Raw genomic sequence first — 23960 nt, forward strand, 5'->3', positions numbered from 1 at the left:
TAATGCCCTATGATGTTTTCACCTATTCATTCTGCCAAATTCTCCAGACATCAAAAACATTTTAAAACTATACTCAAAATTTAAAGAAGCACAGGCTTGTATTCTATTCCTATCATTATTTCATGATTAAAGGGAAATACAAAAAATATTGAAATGCTTCTGATAAAAACCCTCAATCTCTTTTAAATCAAGGCAAAATAATAGCTCATTAGAAAGGTTCTGGAGAGAGCTTACTTAGGGTCAAATCCTGACCCTGCAATTGCTAGTTGTGTGACCTTAGTAGACTATTTAGTCTTTGTCTGCATTTACTTTCTCATGTGTAAGAGGGGGATCATAGCATTTTATCTTTTACACAGATGCTATAAAGACCCCATAGATTAGTGCATATAAAATTAATAGAGCGACATTCAAAGCATACTGGTAACTCAATAAATGTTAGTTATTATGATTGGTTATTATTTATATAAACAAGGAGTTAAAATGTGTAACAAAGATGCAACTTCTTGAATATTGTTTCTAGAGTCTGTGTATAAGAAAAATCACATATTATTTTCACTAAATCACATGTAATTTAGCACTGTACTCTCCATTCTGTTTAAGCATCTGCAGATAAGGTAGCTGTCTTTTTGTAGGGATGTTTTCTCACAACCTAGTATTGGGCAAGAATCCGAGTATTGGTCAATACTTGGGAAAGAGCCTTTCATATTTAGTTGGCATTGGCATTGACATTACATTGTCCAGGATCGCACAACCCATTAAAGCCAAACTTAAGCAAAGGAAATTTTTGACTTTTGAAAATCATAATGACAAGGTAGATATCTCTCTGCTTGCACCCAATATCCATTTCCCTGACGAATCTTTCCCTCTAGAGTATTATCAGGAGTATGTCTTGGAAGCCCTTTAGTCCTATTAGCTACAGGTCTCGCAGATCCCCAACTTGTTCATCCCTCCAACATACAAATTTTCTAGTCATAATGAATAGGAACCTTCCTGGGGAACCTCATAGCTAGCAACCATGTGGACAGAGCTCCACATGTCAGCATCTTCAGATATAAGGCTGTTTGGCTGTTTTTAAACACTCTTCATAATTTTATGGATGAGCTTGTAAATGGTATTTAATAGAATAAAACATACACCATGGCCTTGGAACATGGACAAACACATGATCTTACCTTGGAGTCTCCTTGAGTTCCCTGGGCAGGTTCTAGGCAGTTAGCTCCCAAGTCTTCAGTCAGCAACCTCTCACACCCTTTGCCCCCAAAAGGGCATGCTGAGATTCAAGGTTGGGTACATGTTCCATGAACTTGTCAGACAGTGGAGCTCCCAGCACTTGTGAGTGTATTGTGCTGAGGAAACATGACATTAAAAGCAACATGTAAAACATTCTATCTCTCAAATGAGAGATCACAAACAAAAAAGGAAGATGCATTTTTTTTTGTCTTTTTTGAACAATCGGAAACACATTTGTGTTTTGCATTGGACCCCCAAAATTGTACAGTACACTCTGCTGTCATCCCTTACATGACTTTTTCCTCTTGCTGCTCTTGCTGACCCTATCCCTTTAGCATGGTTTCAGGTAATAACTTTACGAAATGGAAAACAAAACATCTAGACAATATTCTTGGGTCATAGACTGGAAGAAAACAGCAAAAATGAAAGCAAAGCAAAGTTTCATTGTGATTTCTTCAAACCAAATAATCAATGGGAATCCCTATGTCATCATGTTTAAATAAGTCATTTGCCTGTATCTACAAACTTTTGTAATTTCCATTAATGTAAATTTATTATTAAGAATATCACAATATCATTGTTTTTATGTAATTGCATTCTTTACAACAGGAAACTAAACATAAATAATAAAATAATATAAAATAAATAAAATAGAAATAGAAATAAATATATACTTAGTGTATATATACTTAGTGTATATGAAAAAATTACCTTTGTGTAGAAAAGGAATGTGATAGCTATTATCTTTTTAACTTACTTATTTGAAAAGCAGAGTAACAGAAATACAGAGGGAGCAATAGAAAGAGAAAGATCTTCCATCTGTTGGTTCACTCCCCAAAAAGCCACAATAGCTGGGGCTGGGTCAGATAGAAGCCAGGAGCCAGGACCTTCATCCAGGATCTCCCATGTGGGTGCAGGGGCCATCAAGTGCATGGGTGCACTTGTCCCATCTTCTTTTGCTTTTTCACCTGCATTACCAGGGAGCTGGATCAGAAGTAGAGCAGCTTGGACTCCTGGCACCCATATGGGATGCCAGCATTGCAGATAGCAGCTTAGCCTGTGACACCATGACACTGGCTCCAATCATTAGTATCTTTCCTTGGTACCCTATTCTTCCTTTAAGTACTATACAAATAGTGATAAACTTATTGAAAGAATAACATAATAAGAAAAATGTTTATTAGTATTATGCACCAAATAGTTTCAGTTCCTGGCCATCCTGATGCCAGTGCACTTTTCTAGATTCATAGAAGTAAAATCGAGGCATGTGATAAGTACTGGCCAATAATTTAGTAGCCAAATATTTTAATTTGCTGGTGAGAAACAGTTTCAACTATATTGTGCATAGCGTTTGCCACTACCTACATGTTATGTTTTGAATTGTGTCTCCCCAAAATTCTTAAGCTGAGGTCCCCTGTATCTCAGAATATGCTCTTATTTGGAGATAGGGTCATTACAGAGGTATCAAGTCAAACTAAGCTCTTTGGCGGGGGAGCCTGAACCAATATGACTGATTTCTTTACAAAAAACAGCAAAAGAAATTCAATAGAGAGACACGCTTGGAGAAAGGTAATGTAGAGACATGGGGAAAATAGTATCTGCAAGTCAAGGTGAAAAAAATTTGCAATGATTCTTTATTTAATAGTTCTCAAAAGGAATCACTTCATATGACACCTAGATTTAGAACTTCTGTCCTACACAACTGCAAAACCATCAATTTCTGTTGTTTAAGCCACCCAGTCTATAATACTTTACTACAGGAGTCCCAGCAAGTCAATGCACCACACAGGCCATGCTGATGGATTTTCAGATGTAGTATTATTAAGTCATCAATTCTCCTTAAGTTGGTCTATCGACTCAACACAATCCAATCAGAATCACAGCAGTTTTCTTTGAAGAAATTAAAAAGATGACTCTAAAATTTATATAGAAATGAGGAGCATTTGGAATAGCCAAACCAACTTTAGAAAGAACTAAACTGGGTAAATATCACTTGCCAAATAAATAAACCACTGAATTGAATATGAAAATTTTAAATCCAATAAAGAAAAAGGGATGAAGATTTGAACAAACAAAGCAGATTTACAAATGCAAATGAAGGGTTGTACATGCAAAGATATTCCATCATTAACCATTTGGCAAATGCAAATTAAAACTCAATGGAGGCTAATTTTACACTTGTTTGGAAGGACAGTTTCATCCTGATTCTATCATGTGTTAACAATGGTGATCTGTCATTGGAATGACAGAGTGACAGACAGATGATAGAAACAGACAGATTTTCCCAAATGCCCACAACAGCAAAGGTTGGGCCAGACTGAAGCCAGAAACCTGGAACTCCATCTTGCCTCCACATAAGTGACAAAGACTCAAGTACATGAGCCATTATCTGCTGCCTTCCCAGGACACTTTAGTGGGAATCTGGATCTGAAGCAGAGTAGCCAGGACTTAAAGCAGGACACCAGTATGGGATATGGCAATCTCAAGCAAAGATTTAAACCGCTGTACAACAACGTCTGCCTCAATAGCGTTAACCAGCTGAAGTCTAGAAACTACTAATATAAATAGAAAATGAAACAGCTACATGAAAATTAATTTAGCAGTTCCTTCGAAAGTTACACACATGCCTACATGTGACTCATTTAATTCCTATCAAAGAAAACTAAAAGCATGTATCCATATAAAGACTGTTATAAAGATGTTCGTTTCTTTTTAATAGCTCCAAACTGAAAACAACCACGTGGCCATCATTAGGTAGATGGAGAAAAATTGTTATACCAATATCACAGAATATAACTCAGGAATAAAATGAGATGAACTTTTGCTAAATGTAGCATTAGTCACTGTCAAAATAATTATATTCAATGAAGACATCATCTTAGAAAGAATAGATTTATACAAAAATTTAGAAGATGTAAATTAAACTATGGTGACAGGAAGCAGAGCAGTTGTATTTTGGGAAGAGGGAGAAGAGATAGGAAAGGCAGGAAGCAGATACTACAAACTGGCAAGTGGAAGATTTAGGGAGGTAGGTAAGTTCATTAACTTGAGTTTGATGATGGTTTAGCTTGTAGATACATATTTCAAAGCATGTAAAATTGTACAGTTTAATTGTATTTAATTTTTTGTATTATAACTGTATTTAAATAAAGTTTTATAAATTATGTAAGGTACTAAGTCTGCAAGAAGTTATGAGAAAATGAATAATGAGATGTCTTCCTGAGGGACTGTAAAAGGATGTTTCTTCAGGGAGAAGAAAATTGCAGTAATGGTTTAATGTTTTAAGGTAAAAGTGATAAAATATCTACAAATGTCAATAAGAAATTTTATGAGATAATAAAATACAAATGATTGATTTGAGGTGGCATAATCATTTAGTATATTGTTTTCTCACTCGTACTCAACAGCTCCATTTTAGATGTAAAAAAGGCAGAATGTAGGCAAGTAACAGAATTTTTCTGGGTTTGAAGAACAGAAGAATACAAATATGAATGGAGTGGGTGAGAATAGTAAATCTGACTGGAAAAGAAAGTCATTGAGTTCACAGAGAAATGCATAACAAATGCCAATGCTGAAATACTGAAAGAATTGATGAAATAAACTGTCAATATTGAGGTATTGAATAAGTTAAGATTTAAGCTTATCAATAATTAAATACTAAAATTTTGGTTTTCAGAGCCCATGAGAGTATTGTCGGCATGGAAAGCCAAGACACCCTGGGGGGGGGGGGGGGAAGAAGACCTAAATGAAAGATCTCTGTGAGTGAGATCCCAGTGGAAACAATGCGGCCATCAAAGAAGGAGGTACCTTTCTCTGAAGGGAGGAGAGAACTTCCACTTTGATTAGGACCCTATCGGAATAAGAGCAAAGTCGGCGAACCCTAAAGGCTTCCATAGCCTTGGCCACTCATGACTAGAGCCTAGTTGACGCCATAAACAAGAGTGTCAAATTGTTAAGTCAACAACAGGAGTCACTGTGTACTTATATCTCATGTGGGATCTGTCCTTAATGTGTTGTCTAATGTGCAGTGATGCTATAACTAGTACTGAAACAGTATTTTTACACTTTGTGTTTCTGTGTGGGTGCAAAATGATGAAATCTTTACTTAGTATATACTGAATTGATTTTCTGTATATAAAGATAATTGAAAATGAAAAAAAACAACCTGATGTTAAATTGGAAATTGCATAGAAAATTAATTAATTTTTAAAAAATATCATGTAGGGTCTCTGTCCTTAATGTGCTGTACATTGTGATTTAATGCTATAACTAGTACTCCAACAGTATTTTTTCACTTTGTGTTGCTATATGGGGGCAAACTGTTGAAATCTTTACTTAATATATACTAAACTGATCTTCTGTATATAAAGAGAATTGAAAATGAATCTTGATGCAAATGGAAGGGGAGAGGGAGCGGGAAAGGGGAGGGTTGCGGGTGGGAGGGAAGTTATGGGGGGGGGAGGGGAGCCACTGTAATCCATAAGCTGTGCTTTGGAAATTTATATTCATTAAATAAAAGTTAAAAAAAAATCCTTTGCTCTCTGCCTTTGTTTCATTTTGTATTTTGGAAGGTAATGCAATAGTCACACAAACTTTAACATCTGGAGTTGTCAGAAGCATTAACAAATACATTAGTTCATGCCGCTTAAGTGAAAAATGTGCTCATGACTAAGTTATAGAATTCTACCAATTATTTCACTATAATAAAATTCAATTAGAAAATATTTATACTGTAATTTTCCTTGCCATAGAGGATACTGAAAAATAAAGTCATGCTAGAAATTGTACACAGAAGCTAATATTTCAATAAAAGAGACAGAGCTGTAAAGAGTTAGAGGTGTGCATTGTGGCACAGTGGATTAAACTGCTGCTTCAGATGCCCTCATCCTATCTTGGAGTGTCTGACATTGAGTCCTGCCTCTGATCCTGATCTGGCTTCCTGCTAACGTGTCTGGGAGGCAGCAGGTGATTGTCCAGGTACTTCTATTCCTGCCACTCGGGTGGGGATTCTGATGGAGTTCCTGACTTCAGTCTAGCCCAGTGCTGCATGTTGCAGGTGTCTGAGGAGCGAACCAGCAGATGAGAGGTCTTCTCCTCTTCTTCTTTTCACCTGTCAATCTGCCTTTCACAAGGGATTAAAGAAATGTTTTTAAAAGATTAAAAATATTGAGCATGTGTGAATAAAAGAATAATGTGTTAATAGCTAGGACAAAGAAAACAGGTTAGGGGGGCCGGTGCCGTGGCTCAATAGGCTAATCCTCCGGGTTCTAGTCCCGGTCGGGGCGCCGGGTTCTGTCCCGGTTGCCCCTCTTACAGTCCAGCTCTTTGCTGTGGCCTGGGAAGGCAGTGGAGGATGGCCCAACTCCTTGGGCTCTGCACCCGCATGGGAAACCAGGAGAAGCACCTGGTCCTGCCTTCGGATCAGCGTGGTGCTCCCGCCCCAGCACGCCGGTAGCAGCAGTCATTGGAGGGTGAACCAACGGAAAAGGAAGACCTTTCTCTCTGTCTCTCTCTCTCTCACTGTCCACTCTGCCTGTCAAAAAAAAAAAAAAAGAAAAGAAAAGAAAACAAAACAAAACAGGTTAGGGGACCTTGTAAAAAGGTTATATATTTAACCTGGGATTTGAATGATAGATAAGAATTTGTCATTACAGTGTTTTTCCCATGTTTTCTTCTAGAAGTTTCAAATACCTGAAGTGCTGGCATCCCATATTGAAGTAGGCAGGCATACAGGTTAAAATCAATTAGGTTTGTGAGCTGGAAGACCACGTCTTCGCCACGCCCCTATGTGACCTCACGCCATACCTGATACCTTCACCATGCCCCTCATCCCCCTACCTGGCCACAACTGGGTGCCCACCAGCCAATCAGGTTAATTATCCACTCCCCTTTGGAAGTGGGTTAAAAGCCTGGAACACGGTGTGTCCCGGCCTTCTCTTCTTCCCTGGCCTCTTGCCAGGAGGGGGCTTGCTGTAGCCCTGAGCCTCCAGGGCTTCCTGGCCTAGATGCTCCTCCGCATGGCTGGTTCTTGGTGCTCAGTATGAACCCAGATTTACCTCTCTCCCTTAATAAAGCTCTCACTCTCCTCTGCATCTTTCCCAGTAAATAAAGGCTTAAAATGTACCATGCCACCTCATTTATGGATGCTGGTATTTAGAATTCTTCTCTAAATATTAGGCAGAAACCCTCTCATGCTTATTATATTGGGGACTTTCTAATAAGTATATAGTGATACCATATGGCACCCCAACTTCCGGTAGCACATGAGGCACCCCAGATAGCACTTCTAGGGAACTCTAAAGGGCCACATTTCTGTATAAATTTTAGGGGGTCATTCTCCAATTTCAATAATGGCCACAGTTGGAATTTCAGCTGCTCTACTTCTGATCCAGCTCCCTGCTAATGTACATGGGGAAGCAGTGGAACATAGTCCCCAAATGCTTTTGCCCCTGCACCCAGGTAGAGGACCCTGAAGAAGCTTCTGGCTCCTGGATTCAGACTGGCTCAGCTCCAGCTATTGTGGCCACTTGTGGAGTGAACCAGTAGATGGGAGCTCTCTGTCTCTCCCTCTCTCTCTGTAACTCTGCCTTTCAAATAAATAAATAAATAAATCTTTAGAAAAGAAAAGGAGAAAACAGTCTTTCATGGTACTAATTTCAAATTCCTAAAAGAAAGCAAATTTTAATTGTCTTCTTTTCAATTGTACTGCTACTGCAACAAGCTGTGGCATAGCACTCAGAATTGAGTGATACTTAAGGTTTGCCCTTAGGAAAACTGGAAATGCAGGCATTCTATACAAAAATATGGAAATAGGGAGAAAATGACTATTTGAGCATATTCTCTAATATCTACATTGAAACTATTAACAAGTTTAATCAAAATCTGAGTTGAAGCTACCCAATTTTATTTACTTAAAATAGAATTTTATTTATTAGTAAATTATTTATTAGAAAATAAGTTCAAAGCCAGCGCCGCGGCTCACTAAGCTAATCCTCCGCCTTGTAGCGCCAGCACACCGGGTTCTAGTCCCGGTCGGGGCACCAGATTCTGTCCCAGTTGCCCCTCTTCCAGGCCAGCTCTCTGCTATGGCCCAGGGAGTGCAGTGGAGGATGGCCCAAGTGCTTGGGCCCTGCACCCCATGGGAGACCAGGAGAAGCACCTGGCTCCTGCCATCGGATCAGCGTGGTGCGCCGGCCGCAGCGTGCCTACCACGGCGGCCATTGGAGGGTGAACCAATGGCAAAAGGAAGACCTTTCTCTCTGTCTCTCTCTCTCACTGTCCACTCTGCCTGTCAAAAAAATAAAAAATAAATTAAAAAAAAAGAAAAAGAAAATAAGTTCAAAGTAAAAGTAAGACTTATGACCATAGGCTCTCAGCAGGAAGCAAGTGTTGGATTGAATTTTGACTTTGTGATCTCTAAGATACTACAATCATTACTTGGCTGGCCTGGGAGGAGAGCTGGCCAGGTAAAGGCAGGTGGCATCTCTAACAAGAAATTTACAGTTCTGCCTGCAATGTTGCTGACCCTACTTGACCATCCCCTCAGCTGCAGTGGTCACTTTGGCAGTTGGGCTGAGTGAAGGGCTTTTCAGCTTGGAGCCAATAAGATCTGTGGCTCTGACCTGGGCATCCTTCGATTCCAGGGCAGGTCCATTTCCAGTGAACCAACTCTTGGCAGAGCTGCCAGGGCTCTTCACAAGCTGACTTCTGCTGAAGCCCAGGCTTACCACATTGAAAGCCACTGCAGTGGACTGGCCTGTTGGGTCTCCTTGAGGGCAGATCACTGCACAGATCAGCCATTAATAGGCCTGCCACCCATTGCTTCTGATGCCTAGCTTTCTTTTCCTCCTGGTTTGTGTTAAAGCAGACCAGAGGATGCAAGTCAAGGGAGTGCCCGTGTCCCATCTTTAATCTTCGGTGGCCTGAACTACAAGTCTATAGTCACAGGCATGTTCTGTAGTAGTTTTTCTAAGGTAGACAATGCCCATGAGGAAAATTATATTCTCACTTTCAAACTTTCTTTCCCTTTGGTCTGAAAGGGAGGTTTTTTTTTTTTCTTACTGTATACTTCGCTGATGGCGATGTGAATCTCGCTATGAGATTATTAGTTAAGTTCTTATTTTGGCTATGCTATTACAGAAAAATGTCAGCCATCTCTTATAAGGTCTAAAGATTAAATTGTGCGTCCCACAGATTCCTTCATAATAGAATTAGTTCCCTACCTTGAAGAGAATAGAGAAGTGAAAGAACAAGTTGGGCTTAGAATAGAGAAATGAGGGAGCAAGTCCTAGATCGCTTGCTGACAATAGCAATATTACATGAATACTTAGCAAACCGTTTCAACCCTTAGATAAGAACTTAATAAAACATTTACCGGAAGGTCCAATGCCTTCTATAAATTTTAAGAATCATGTATTTGAAAACACGTCTTAAATATCTAACATTGTGTAGTTTGTTTAACCAGTAAACTTAAGCACAACCATATAAAATGTTTTTAGTTTCTTTCTACCAACAAGTTTAAAACATATGATACACAGATTCAGGTCATACAAATTAAAATGTATCTTTGATTGATTTTAGCAGCTTAAATTTATGGACAATCTTATCTAAAAGCCATTTAAAATAAAACTCTTAATAAAATTTCCCCATGTGGACATACAATATGTACGCACATATAACATAGCATAATAGACCAATATCAAAATCCAAAATATCTGGTTGAAATAAGATTCCTTAAAATCATGACATAACATAGACCAAATCTGATCATTGTTACAAGGTGATTATTCAAGTCTTTGAAAATAAGCACATAGTTAAATAACCCATAGCTCTTCATCTCCTCCCTCTCTTTTTCCACTCTTAGATTTAACAGGGATCACTTTTCAGTTAAAATTTAAACACCTAAGAATAATTGTGTGTTAATTACTGAGTTCAACCAATAGTACCATACTTTTACCATACTCAATTCTGTATTTCTCTCTAATAGTACCAATACAGTTTCGATTTATATGGTTAATTTTGGAGAATGGCAAGCATATTTTGATCAAATGGGAGGGATCATATTCATTTGGAAGTGAATGACTATGTAGAGTTGTTGGGTTCAAAAGTGTTAATACTAGAAAGCATACTGATGCTTTTATCTTCCTGGATTTTACAACTTAATTACAGGTGTATTACAGAGCAAACATTTTTTAAAAGTTATAAAATATTAATAATGTATAAAAACATCACAAGTAATAATATGATTCACTAATAAAGAAGTGGAATACTGAGTAGGTGGGTGACAAAAGTATTGAAGGAGAAAACTGTCATTATATGAAATGTTTTTATGAATAGTCTTCAAGGAGCTGGTAAGAAATGTGATAGAATATTGGAATTGGGCAGACATATGTGAGTATTCAAGGAATATAAAATGAGTGCCAGGGTGACTGTTTAAACTTAGCAGCTTAAGATGCCAATGTCGCACACTGGAGTACCTGCTCTTCAGATCTGCCTTCTCACTCCAGCTTCCTGCTAACACAGAACCAGGGAGGTAGCAGGCAATGACTCAAGTAGTTAACTGGGTTCCTACCACTGATGTGAGAGACCTGGGTTGAGTTCATGATTTTAGGGTTTGGGCTTGTCCTTGTCCTAGCCATTGCCAGCATTCGGGGAATGAATCAACAAATGGAAGTGAAATCGGACAAGACCCCCTAAAATTCACACTGAAATGCGGCCCCTTAAAGTTCCCTAGAAATTCTATCTGGGGTACATGCCTACTTCAGAAGCACTCTCTCTCCCTCTTCTGACTCAAATAATTAAGTAGAAACATATCATTTTTTTAAATTTGTAGAAATAGTTATATAAACAAGTAGAACAGTTTTTAAAGAAAAATAAAAGTCAACAATGTTGATATGGATAAAGCTAAGAATGAAGTCTTAAAAGTAAATTGGGTTCAGAATGTGGAAAGCTAAAAGCTTACTAAAGGACTTTTTGCACCTTTCTCCTCCTCTCTCTCTCTTCCTCCTCCCCCTCTTCCCACCCCACTTTCTCTCTTTTGTTGAGATTCTTGGTGCTTCACCAGACCCTTCTCAACTCCTTGCAATGCAAATGGAAAAATAGATGAGCTGCACTGGGCAGCTATGAAGCAGATAAGGGGGGAATTCTCGGAGACTACAAAGAGCCCCCCACTCTTTTCCCAGCTGCCTTCTACACCACCACCCCACAGTAGTGGCAAATTCTCTTCTAACATGATAAAACCTGACTCACAAGTGACCCTGGTGCACAGTCTCTTCGCAAGAATAGATTGCTGCCAACCTATTTGCTTCCAATAAAGCAGCCTGTCTCTGCTGAGATCGGACTCCCTCTCCTTATTCCATCTCTCCTTTCTGGGGGTACCAAAGGCCAGAGCCCCGAGCTATTCCAGACCTAATACTTACATCCACCCTAACAAAGAATTTTTAGGCCGGCGCCTCAGCTCACTTGGCTAATCCTCCACCTGCAGTGCTGGCACCCCTGGTTCTAGTCCCGGTTGGGGCGCCGGATTCTGTCCCAGTTGCTCCTCTTCCAGTCCAGCTCTCTGCTGTGGCCTGGGAGTGCAGTGCAAGCGCTTGGGCCCTGCACCCGCATGGGAGACCAAGAGAAAGCACCTGGCTCCTGGCTTCGGACTGGCGCAGAGCGCTGGCCGTAGCAGCCATTTGGGGAGTGAACCAACAGAAGGAAGACCTTTCTGTCTCTCTCTCTCATTGTCTAACTTGCCTGTCAAAAAAAAAAAAAAGAATTTTTATTTTTTGAGAATTTATGTAATATATTTAGAAAAGGTGTTGAATATTTGAAGACAGAAATCATTTTGAACCTATTGTACAAGTTTCTTTGTAAAATATTATTTGTAGAAATGTTAAGTATAGATGGGTTCACATCAAATTATCCTCCTAAGTAAGCATTATCCAAGATGTGATCATTGTAACTGAAGTGGTCCCTGAGACTGGCCCCTGTAATTCTCACTCTCCTCTGCATTACTAATATCCTAGATACTGGAGACTCATGGGGCCACACATCAGACAGACTGCATTCCAGACTCACATACAGACTGACTCTAAGTGAATTTTGTCATTCCCCGTTATCATCACTATCAAAAGTATTCTTATCTTCTTTCCTACCTTAACTAGTTAATTTAAACCCTGAAAGAATAGTTTATTTAAAATTGATTTAAGACAAATAATCTATTATTCAACTTCTAAGGGAAAAAGATGCAACCAAAAAAGCCTCATATTTTGAATACATTTTTTCTGACTCTGGTAGACATGAGCAATTTATTATTCTGTATGTCATATTCTAATAAATCACAACCGTATTTCAAATGCAGCTGATGAAAAATATGATGCCATTTGTGGGCTCCAATAACTTTTTTTGAGATGAAGTAAACTTAAGGATATTGTTTCATTGTGGCGCAAAAAAGACATGAGAAATTAATGGAATTATTTTGAAGAGATAATGTAATCTAGATCACACCTCCAATTTTAAATGCATTATAAATATTGTTTTGACTTAATTTATCCGTAGATAAGAAATTAAATAAGCCTGGATATATTTGAGGATCTGATGGTGATATCAGAAATGACTCCCTAAAATATATATCAAAATGTGGCCCCTTAGAGTTCCCCAGAAGTGCCAATTGGGATGCCACATATGTTACCGGAATTTGGGATGCCATACACCATATGCTTATTACTAAATTCCCAATATTAATAAGCCTGAGAGGGTTCTTGCCTAATATTTAGAGAAGAAATCTAAATATCGGCATCAATAAACAAGGCAGCATGGTGCATTTTAAGCTTTATTTTGTGTGAAATATGCATAGGAAAGTGAGAGCTTTATCTAAGAGAGAGGGGCAAATCTGGGTTTGAAGTAGGCAGGCATACAGGTTAAAATCAATTAGGCTTGTAGGTAAAAATCAATTAGGTTTGTGAGCTGGAAGACCACACCTTTACCACACCCCTGTGTGACCTCATGCCCTACCTAGCCACACCTGGGTGCCCAACCTAGCCACACCTGGGTGCCCACCAGCCAATCAGGTTAATTAACCACTCCCCTTTGGAAGTGGATTAAAAGCCTAGAACACTGTGTGTCCCACCTTCTTTTCTTTGCCCTGGCCTCTTGCCAGGAGGTGGCTTGCTGTAGCCCTGAGCCTCCAGGGTGCATGGCCTTTAGGCCACCCACCCTAGGCTTCCTGGCATAGATGCTCCTCCATGTGGCTGGTTCCTGGTGCTCAGTGTGAACCCAGATTTACCTCTCTTAAATAAAGCTCTCGCTCTCCTATGCATCTTCCCACTAAATAAAAGCCTAAAATGTACCATGCTGCCTCGTTTATGGATGCCGGTATTTAGAATTCTTCTCTAAATATTAGGCAAGAACCCTTTGGGGCTTATTAATATTGGGGATTTATTAATAAGCATATGGTGATATCGTATGGCACCCCAAATTCTGGTAGCATATGTGGCACCCCAGATGGTGCTTCTGGGGAACTTTAAGGAGCCATATTTTTGTATAGATTTTAGGGGGTCATTCTCGATACCAGGTTCATACTTAGCACCAGGAACCAGCAACATGGAGGAGCATAGTCTAGGGCGGGTGGCCCGAAGGCCACGTGCCCCGGAGGCGCAGGGCTACAGCAAGCCCCCTCCTGGCAAGAGGCCAGGGAAAAGAAGGGCAGACACACCGTGTCCCAGGCTTTTAACCCTCTTCCAAAGGAGAGTGGTTAATTAACCTGATTGGCTGGTGGGCACCCAGGTGTGGTCAGGTAGGGGCATAAGGTCACACAGGGGTGTGGCAAAGGCATGGTCTTCCAGCTCACAAGCCTAATTGATTTTAACCTGTATGCCTGCCTACTTCAATGGGAATAAACCAATGGAACTGTATTCATATTGATGCATGATCATCTTGGATCAGCACCTGTTGGGTTCAGGCATCTGAGATTGCATGTCTGAGAGCTGAACTCTGTGTATTTGGGCTATTGAAAGTGTCCTGAGAGAGATTCCAATTTGAGAAGTATTAAAAGAAGTTCCCCAACTTCTTTATTATTGAATAGTGTGCAGCCACACTAACCCAAAGGAAGGGCTATGTTTCCAGGAATCAGACAGTAATTTCCAGGGGAGAAATTAAAAAACAATGAGGACACTGGGACAATGGGAGAGGAGACTGAGACACTACTGCAGCCAGCCATATGGCACAACCAGCTGCAGGCTGCAAGCCACCATCTCACCATGTCAAGCTAGGAAGAAACTGCTGTGCAGCCCTCACTGGGAGTTTTAGCTGAGAGGGAATCCACAGTCGTCCCCTTACTTTTACTTCAGCCTGGGGAGCTGACTGGGGCCTGAGCGACTGCCAGGTTTGGAGCAGGAAAGCTACCTTGCTTCTTTCCCTTCCCCTACTCCCACAGAGCATCATAACTGGCAGCTAAAAGTCAGGGAGTCAGGAGACACCAGCTGCTTAGAGAGAAGTGAAAAAGAGACCGCAGGAACCCAGGCCACTGCTGCTATTGCTTCAGGGAGAACCTTGCTGACTTTGGATCTTGCCTGGAGCACTAGCAGGATACATACACCCCATGAATAGAGAGCACATTACATATTTCCCATCCTCCCAACAAGGGTTCCCGGTGACAAGCAGGGAAGAGACAACATCTTGATGAGGCGAGTCAACGCAGCCATGATTCCTTTGCAACCAAGCAGGGAATTTTTTCCTGAGAGATAAATCTGTAGTCCCTACTGACTATCAGTCTGGCATGGAGGGTTGGCCAGGGGCGGAGTGCCCATGTAAGCCTGTGAGGTACTCCCCTCCCCTACATCTATCAGCTGTGATCTTACTCAAACTGCCAAGAAGGAACACTTACAGGCAGCAGGCTCTGGGAACACCTTGGCTCCTCTGTGGATGGGGCAGGCCCAGGGGGCTGAGAGTGGATACCCTAATTCCCTATGACTGTAGGAATCCTGTGTGCTATGGCTGTGGGAATTCTGTGACTACAGGATAGGCTGTGGGGTACAGTTTGACCTCTGGGCAATCACTGTGTCTGGTTTTAGGGGCTCAGAGTCCTCTGAGTACTTGGAGTAAGTCATTGCAATTGGAAAGACATCAAATAAATGACCTAACAATGCATTTCAAGGAGTTATGAAAATAAGAACAAGCCCAATCCCAAATTAGTAGGGGGAAAGAAATAATTAAAAATTAGAGAAGATATAAACACAATTGAGGGGCTGGGGCCTTGGCTCACTTGGTTAATCCTCCGCCTGCGGCGCCGGCATCCCATATCGGCACCAGGTTCTAGTCCCGGTTGCTCCTCTTCTAGTCCAGCTCTCTGTTGTGGCCTGGGAGGGCAGTGGAGGATGGCCCAAGTGTTTGGGCCCTGCACCCCAATGGGAGACCAGGAGAAACACCTGGCTCCTGGCTGTGGCAGCCACTGGGGTGAGTGAACCAACGGAGGGAAGACCTTTCTCTCTGTCTCTCTCTCACTGTCTATAACTCTACCTGTCAAATAAAAAAAAAAGTAAACACAATTGAAACCAAAACTAGATACAAAATACTAGTATTTGAAAAAAATTAGTATTTGAAAAAATAAAGTTGATACACTATTGGCTTAATTAATAAAAAAGGGGGAGAAGATTCAATATAGTCAGAGTTGAAAAAGGGGATGTAACAACAGATATCACAGAAATAAAAAGAATCATCAGGAATTACTACAAACAGATGTATGTCAACAAATTTGAAAATTTAGAATAAATGGATAGATTTCTGGACACATACAATCCACCAAAATTGAGTCATGAAGACATAAAAAGCCTACATAGACCAATAACCAAGAGGAAAATTGAAAAAGTTATAAAGACCCTCCTAACAAAGAAAAGCCTAGGACAGGATGGCTGCCCTGATGAATTCTACTATACTTTTAAAGATGTAATTCCAATTCTCAAACTATTCAAAACAGTTTAAAAGGATTGAATCCTCAAAATCTCCTTCTATGTGGATTGCATCACCTTAATTCCAAAACCTGAAAAATACATAACAAAGAAAGAGAACTATAGACCTATAGACCAATATCCTTGATGAACATAGATGCAAAAATCCTCAAAAAGATACTAGCAAAAAAGTTTCCCAGAAAAATAATATTAATTCAGAATCAAATTCTTTGTAATCATAAGGGAGGTAGAAAGTCCCTATAGCTTGTGATTTGTTGTTTTCCCCTGGTGTTGGCCTTGACCCTGTTTGGAAGAAATAGATGATGGGAAAAATTTCACAAAAGCTATTTCTAAATCATTGTGAGAAAAATAACACTGCTTTCAATGAGTTAATTCCAAAATCATGGCACCATGTCCCTATTGCATCTTTTTGATTCAATGCATAAAACTGCAGTTGAATTTGACAGAGTGAGGTGAAGCCAGGATATCAGCAGAGGCAGGGCTGTTTCTAGGATGGCCAGTGGAGCAGCCTTGGCTCAACACGCCTGGAGCAGTGGTGCTGTCCACTGGCCATGAGCTGTGAATGATGAAGCTACTCCGGCAGAGAAGTGAGAGAGAGAGCACAAAAATCTATTTGCATACTTCACCAGAGCCTAGAGACTTGCCTTACGAAAGGGTAACAGGACGTAAAATAAGGGTCAGTGACAGTTGAGTCAAATTTAATATGACCTTATCTGAAGCTTGAGCTCTGGGGGACTGTTTTGCATCTTATCCAAAATCACAACATGCTTTGAATGATCACTTTGCATCCTGGCCTTTTAAGACTTATTTAGCTCTCTCAGGACAGTCTATGTGCAGAATGAAAATATCTTATTTGATTAAACGTGTAGTTTGTGCATTCTCCGATCAACCCTAGTTATTCCACTTCGGTTATCAGAAACTTCTCTTGTCAATACTGCTTTCCTAGACTTGATCTTGACACTGATCCTGAGGCAGAATGTATACTACATGCTGGTAAGAGGCTTTCAGGAATGTATTCCTCTTCAACATTGTTCCAGAATCATCCACATTCATATACACAATCTGTTCAGAGGGCATGTTAATTATGTTAATATCTATTTTTTTTTTGTGAATGAATTTTTAGATCTTGTTTAAGGTCCCATTAGGGCAGTGCAGCTACTAACAAACTACTGAGGCAAGAATATTCCTTCTGTTTGGGGAATTATTTTTTTCTCTTTCTGGCACAACATTGAAAAAGTGGGTGAAAAAGAAAAAAAAACTGAGTTCACCCAGATATTTCACAGAATTATAGATGTTCCTTTATCTATAATGTACTATTAATTTAACAGTATATTATTATGTATTTATTTAAGAGGTATTGAGGTGAATGGAGTGAGGTCCACTCACTGGGTTACTCCCCAATTGTCTGCAATGACCAAAATGGCTGGGCTAAAGCTGGGGGTCAGAAACGCAATCTGTATTTCTGACATGGATGGCAGGAACTCAATCACTTGATTCATCTCTGCTGCATCCCAGGATCTACATTAGAGGAAAGCTGAAGTCAGGATTCAGGGATGGTTATCAAACCCTAGCACTCTGATGAGAGATTTAGTCATGCGTACTGGCATATCTATCTATCTATCTATCTATCTATCTATCTATCTATCTATCTATCTTAGAGATAGCTTCCATCCACTGGTTCTCTCCCCAGATGATCACATAGTCTGACCACTTCAGGAGCCAGGAGCTTCATCTGGGTCTCTCATGTGGGTAGCAGAAGGCCAAACATTTGGGCAATCCTCCATTGCTTTTCCCAGGCCTTCAGAACTGGAGCAGCTGGGACATGAACCGCAGCCCACATGTGATGCCAGTGTCACCAACAGCAGCTTACCAGCAACATCACAACAGTGGCCCCCAACTGGCCTCTTAACTGCTAGGCCAAATGCCTGCCCCTATTATAAACTCTTCTGTCATGCATTTCAGTCATGAACATTTTGTCTTCTTAATTAAATTTGGTAGATAGAATACTAACAAAAGCTAATATATACCACATATCTAATATAAGCCAAATGCTGAGCTAAATTCTTAGAACTCATCTATAATTATATGATCACACCATTTTCACTTAAAAGTGAGGATTGGATACTAATAAAGACTGAGTAAATTGCCAAGTTTTCAACTCTAAGGCCCAAAACTAAGACTGTCCAAATTCAAATCCACATCCATTGTCATCTCATTATATATCAAATATCATATCACTCAATAAAAACATGACTTACAAAATCATCAGGCTCTCAAAATCATTGTTTGAGTGGAAACTTTCACACTAAGGGAAATACTGTTAACTGAAATTATCTCATAAAATATTGCTAAGTTTTGATAATATGGAATAATAATAAAATAATAAAAAGTTTTCTATTATGCTCTAATAACTCTGAGGCAGAAAGAAATGTCTGAAAATGCCTGGGGGAAAAATATAACAAACCAAAAATCCCCTTCATCTTTTTCTTTGTTTTTATTTATTTTCTTAAAGACTTCTGTACTCCACCCTCCTCAACTTAACAGTAATTGCTTCTGGAAATTATAGGTAGAATAGTTATTATACCAAAACAACAACAACATAATGAAAATCACAAGGAAATGGACTATTTTTAAAATTTTGCCTATAAACTCCATTCTCCCAAAAGCAATTTATAGATTCAATGTGATACCAATCAAAATACCATAGACATTCTTCTCAGATCTGGAAAAAATGATGCTGAAATTCATATGGAGACACAGGAGACCTTGAATAACTAAACCAATTCCTGGAGCAAGGACAGTCTATTCAATAAATGGTGCTGGGAAAACTGGATTTCCATGTGCAGAAGCATGAAGCAAGACCCCTACCTTACATCTTACACAAAAATCCACTCAACATGGATTAAAGACCTAAATTTACGACCCGACACCATCAAATTATTAGAAAACATCGGAGAGACCCTGCAAGATATTGGCACCGGCAAAGACTTCCTGGAAAAGACCCAGGAGGCACAGGAAGTCAAAGCCAAAATTAACTATTGGGATTGCATCAAATTGAGAAGTTTCTATTCTACAAAAGAAACAGTCAGGAAAGTGAAGAGGCAACCGACAGAATGGGAAAAAATATTTGCAAACTATGCTACAGATAAAGGATTAATAACCAGAATCTACAAAGAGATCAAGAAACGCCACAACAACAAAACAATCAATCCATTCAAGAGATGGGCCAAGGACCTCAATAGACATTTTTCAAAAGAGGAAATCCAAATAGCCAACAGACACATGAAAAAATGGTCAAGTTCACGAGCAATCAGAGACATGCAAATCATAACCACAATGAGGTTTCACCTCACCCCAGTGAGAATGGCTCACATTCAATAAATCTACCAACAATAGATGCTGGCGAGGATGTGGGGAAAAAGGGACACTAATCCACTGCTGGTGGGAATGTAAACTGGTAAAGCCACTATGAAAGTCAGTCTGGAGATTCCTCAGAAACCTGAATATAACCCTACCATTCAACCCAGCCATACCACTCCTTGGAATTTACCCAAAGGAAATTAAATTGGCAAACAAAAAAGTGGTCTGCACCTTAATGTTTATTGCAGCTCAATTCACAATAGCTAAGACCTGGAATCAACCTAAATGCCCATCAACAGTAGACTGGATAAAGAAATTATGGGATATGTACTCTACAGAATACTATACAGCAGTAAAAAAACAATGAAATCTGGTCATTTGCAACAAAATGGAGGAATCTGGAAAACATTATGCTGAGTGAATTAAGCCAGTCCCAAAGGGACAAATATCATATGTTCTCCCTGATTGGTGAAAGCTAACCGAGCACCAAAAAGGAAACCTGTTGAAGTGAAATTGACACTATGAGAAATGGTGACTTGATCAGCCCTTGCCCTGACTTTTGATGAACAACTTAATACTTTATCCCTCCTAGTATTTTTTGTTTGTTTGTTCTACTTAATATTATTGGTTGAACTCTGTAATTAAGACACAGTTATTCTTAAGTGTTGATACTTAACTGAAAAAATGATCCCTGTTAAATGTAAGAGTGGGAATAAGAGAGGGAAGAGATGTACAGTTTGGGACATGCTCAAGCGGACTTGCCCCAAACGGTAGAGTTAGAAACATACCAGGGGATTCCAATTCAATCCCATCAAGGTGGCATGTATCAATGCCATCTCACTAGTCCAAGTGATCAATTTCAGTTCACAATTGATCATAATTATAGGTCTAAGAGTCAAAGGGATCACATAAACAAGACTAGTGTCTGCGAATACTAACCGATAAAATAAAAAAGGGAGAGAACGATCCTACATGGGACGCGAGATACACAGCAGACTCACAGAATGGCAGATATCCTAAATAGCACTCTGGCCTCAGAATCAGCCCTTAAGGCATTGGATCCGGCTGAAAAGCCCATGAGAGTATTTAAGGCATGGAAAGCCAAGACACTCTGGCAAAAAAAAAAAAAATTATGTAAATGAAAGATCTCTGCAAGTGAGATCCCAGTGGAAAGAACAGGTCATCAAAGAAGAAGGTACCTTTCTCTGAAGGGAGGAGAGAACTTGGACTTTGACTAGGACCTGGTCTAAATATGATCAGAGTCAGTGAACTCAAAAAGGCTTTCATAGCCTTGGCAACTCATGACAAGAGCCTAGGGTGATTACTGATGCCATAAACAAGAGTGTCAATTTGTTAAGTCAACAACAGGAGGCACTGTGCACTTACTCCTCATGCAGGATCTCTGTCCTTAATGTGCTGCACATTGTGATTTAATGCTATAACTAGTACTCAAACAGTATTTTTCACTTGGTGTTTCCATTTGGGTGCAAATTGTTGAAATCTTTACTTAATATATACTAAACTGATCTTCTTTATATAAAGAAAATTGAAAATGAATCTTGATGTGAATGGAAGGGGAGAGGGAGCGGGAAAGGTGAGGGTTGTGGGTGGGAGGGAAGTTATGGGGAGGGGAAGAAAGCCATTGTAATCCATAAACTGTACTTTGGAAATTTATATTCATTAAATAAAAGTTAAAAAAATAAAATTTAAGATTCTAAAAAAAAAATTTTACCTATAATCATTGAATACCACAGATGATCGTTTAGAGATGGAAGGATACTCACAATAAACACCTTCTTAAAATCAAGAAATATTCATTGATCAACAATTTTTTGTTTATTTTTTATTAATATAAATAGATTTTATGCATTCCATAGGTACAATTCTAATAAGACAACCACACTTCCCCCACTCCTTTGCTCCTCCCTTCTCAATTCTACTCCCTTCCTCCTCTCTCTTCATCAGTTTTTGTTAGGACATAATGCGATCCACTCCATATCCGTGGTCTTAATTCACCACAAATCATAGTATTCAACAAGTGAGTATTAAGAAGACCATAGTTTCACATGAATATAAACAAGATCTAAAAATGACAATCATATCTCAAAATGATCACCTTATTTCTAAAAATTTTTGGTATTCCATATTAACTGTCATTCTGTTAATGACAGAATTAACAGGAACAGAATTAATCAGGGAAAACATATAATGTTTGTCTTTTTGAGACTGGCTTATTTCATTATACATAATGATTTCCAGTTGTATCCATTTTGTTGCAAAAGACAACCCTTCATTATTTTTTATGACCTAGTAGTATTCCATAATGCATATATATCATATTTTCTTCATCTAGTCATCAGTTGATAGGTATATGGGTTGATTCCATAAGATGCCTATTGTGATTTGAGCTTCAATAAACACGGGGCTACAAATAATTCTTTCATACGCTGCTTTTATTTTATTTGGGTAAATTCCTAGGAGTGGGATGGCTGGATCATATAGTAGATTTCTGAGGGATTTTCATAATATCTTCCACAATTATTGTGCTAGTTTACATTCCCACCTATAGTTGATTGGGGCACATTTTCCCCCACATCCTCACCACTATTTACTGTTTTTTGATTTGGGGATAATAGCCATTTTAATTAAGGTGAGATGAAATTCATTGCAGTTTTGATTGGCAGGTGGCTAGTGATCCTAAGCAGTTTTTTCATGTACTTGTAGATGCGTCTCATCTTTCTATAGAATTTCCACTGCAGATTTCTCTCCAACTCTCACCTGGGAATGTGCTGCCTTCTTTTTCTTCTATAATCTTTCCCTGGTCAAAATCAGTTTGTCTTTTCCACATTCAGCCATCTTGGAATCCGGGTGCCTATGTTACAACCCTTCAGTTGTTTATTTCTGCTAATGGAAGAACTGGGTTGGTGGTTGCTCCACTATTTGGTTACAGTGATGAAGATGAAATGCAGCAACTAAGTTGATTTAGAATAAAATAAAAAAAAAACACTTCACTTCATTATTCTATGTTTTACAAATTGTAAAACAGTTCCCAGTCCATAGAAAGATGAGAATATGCACCTTCACAATGCATAGAAGAGGACCATGCAGCCTAAAGTTGGAGATACTTTCACCACATGATAAAGAGGGCATCTTTGAGTTCTTCCAGAACATCGGCTTTCTAGGTTTTATTTCAAACACCAACTTTCAAAAATTCTTCCTCAAAGTTTTAATTCTTCTTAAACATTTTCTGTATACATTACAAGGGTAGTTTTAAATACTAATGTCTTTAGAGGGAGATTTCAAACACTTTGCTTTTATTCTTTATGAAATTATCTCTTTAGAGTCTTATTACACTGGCAACATAACTCTTGACAATTTTAGAAATGCTATATCATAATAAAGATGATGAATGTCTTATAAATATTAATGAGGGATCCCATATTTAAATTCCAAAATTAATTACTAGTATCTTCAAAAACATATGTTTGAGAAATGAGATAAAGTAAATATTATGTTTTTTAAAGATTCATTCTATTTATTTTTGAGAGGCAGAGTTACAGAAAGAGGTAGAAACAAAGACACAAAGACACACATACACACACACACACAGAGTCTTCCATCTGCTGGTTCACTCTCCACATGGATACAATAGCCAGAGTTGAGCCAATTCAAAGCCAGAACCAGGACTTTCATCAGGGTCTCCCATGAGGGTACAGGGGCCCAGGGAGTTGGACCATCCTCTGCCACTTTCCCAGGTGCATCAGCAGGGAGCTGGATCAGAAGTGGACCAGCTAGGGCTTGAACCAGCACCCATTTGGGATGCTGGCGCTGCAGATCAGGGATTTAACCCACTGCAACACAGTGCCAGACTCAGTAAATAGTATCTTATTGTCATAAAACAATGTGTTTCTCTGTAACTCTTAACAAAATGGTCATGGAGTTTTGCCAATCATGGTTATTTCTATATGAACATCTTTAATTTAAGCAACCACTCTTATAGATAAGCAATTGGCTATTAAGCAGAATACTGCTTGCTATTTCTAACAAGAGCTATTCAATACTTTCTACTAACAAAAACCACATTTTGCAAAATATGATTAAAATCTCCTCTTTGTTGCTTTTTAATCATATTGGCAATTTGGTATGTAAGGAAAATATATGTCAACTGATAATTATATCTTAGGTAGCAAATTCCACCTACTTATTGCTCTCATACATTTTATCAGGCAGTAAATATAGTGGTATAATTATAATTTTTGGATTTTAAGGATGAAATGCAAGCTCTTTTATATATTTAACTTGTAAGTATTATTTATGGTACAGTTTTCAAAGTGTTTGCTAAAACCTTTTGGCAATATAATTAATTAAAATTGAGAATATTATTATCAGCAGGTAATATTTATTCTGAGTCATAGAATTTAC

At 39.0% G+C, this 23960-nt stretch overlaps 1 long non-coding RNA gene across 1 annotated transcript in view; it reads right to left on the reverse strand.

Annotated features, from left to right (window-relative positions):
- Positions 1-1209: 1209 nt before the first annotated feature.
- The window catches only part of LOC133775130 (uncharacterized), a 70730-nt gene continuing 47979 nt past the window's right edge, over positions 1210-23960 (reverse strand). Inside the window, exon 3 of the long non-coding RNA XR_009868196.1 lies at positions 1210-1346. This is a non-coding gene — a long non-coding RNA (uncharacterized LOC133775130). The remainder of the gene's footprint in view (positions 1347-23960) is intronic.

The sequence above is a fragment of the Lepus europaeus genome, chromosome 16 (genome assembly GCF_033115175.1).
Source record: "Lepus europaeus isolate LE1 chromosome 16, mLepTim1.pri, whole genome shotgun sequence".
Classification (NCBI taxonomy): Eukaryota; Metazoa; Chordata; class Mammalia; order Lagomorpha; family Leporidae; genus Lepus; species Lepus europaeus.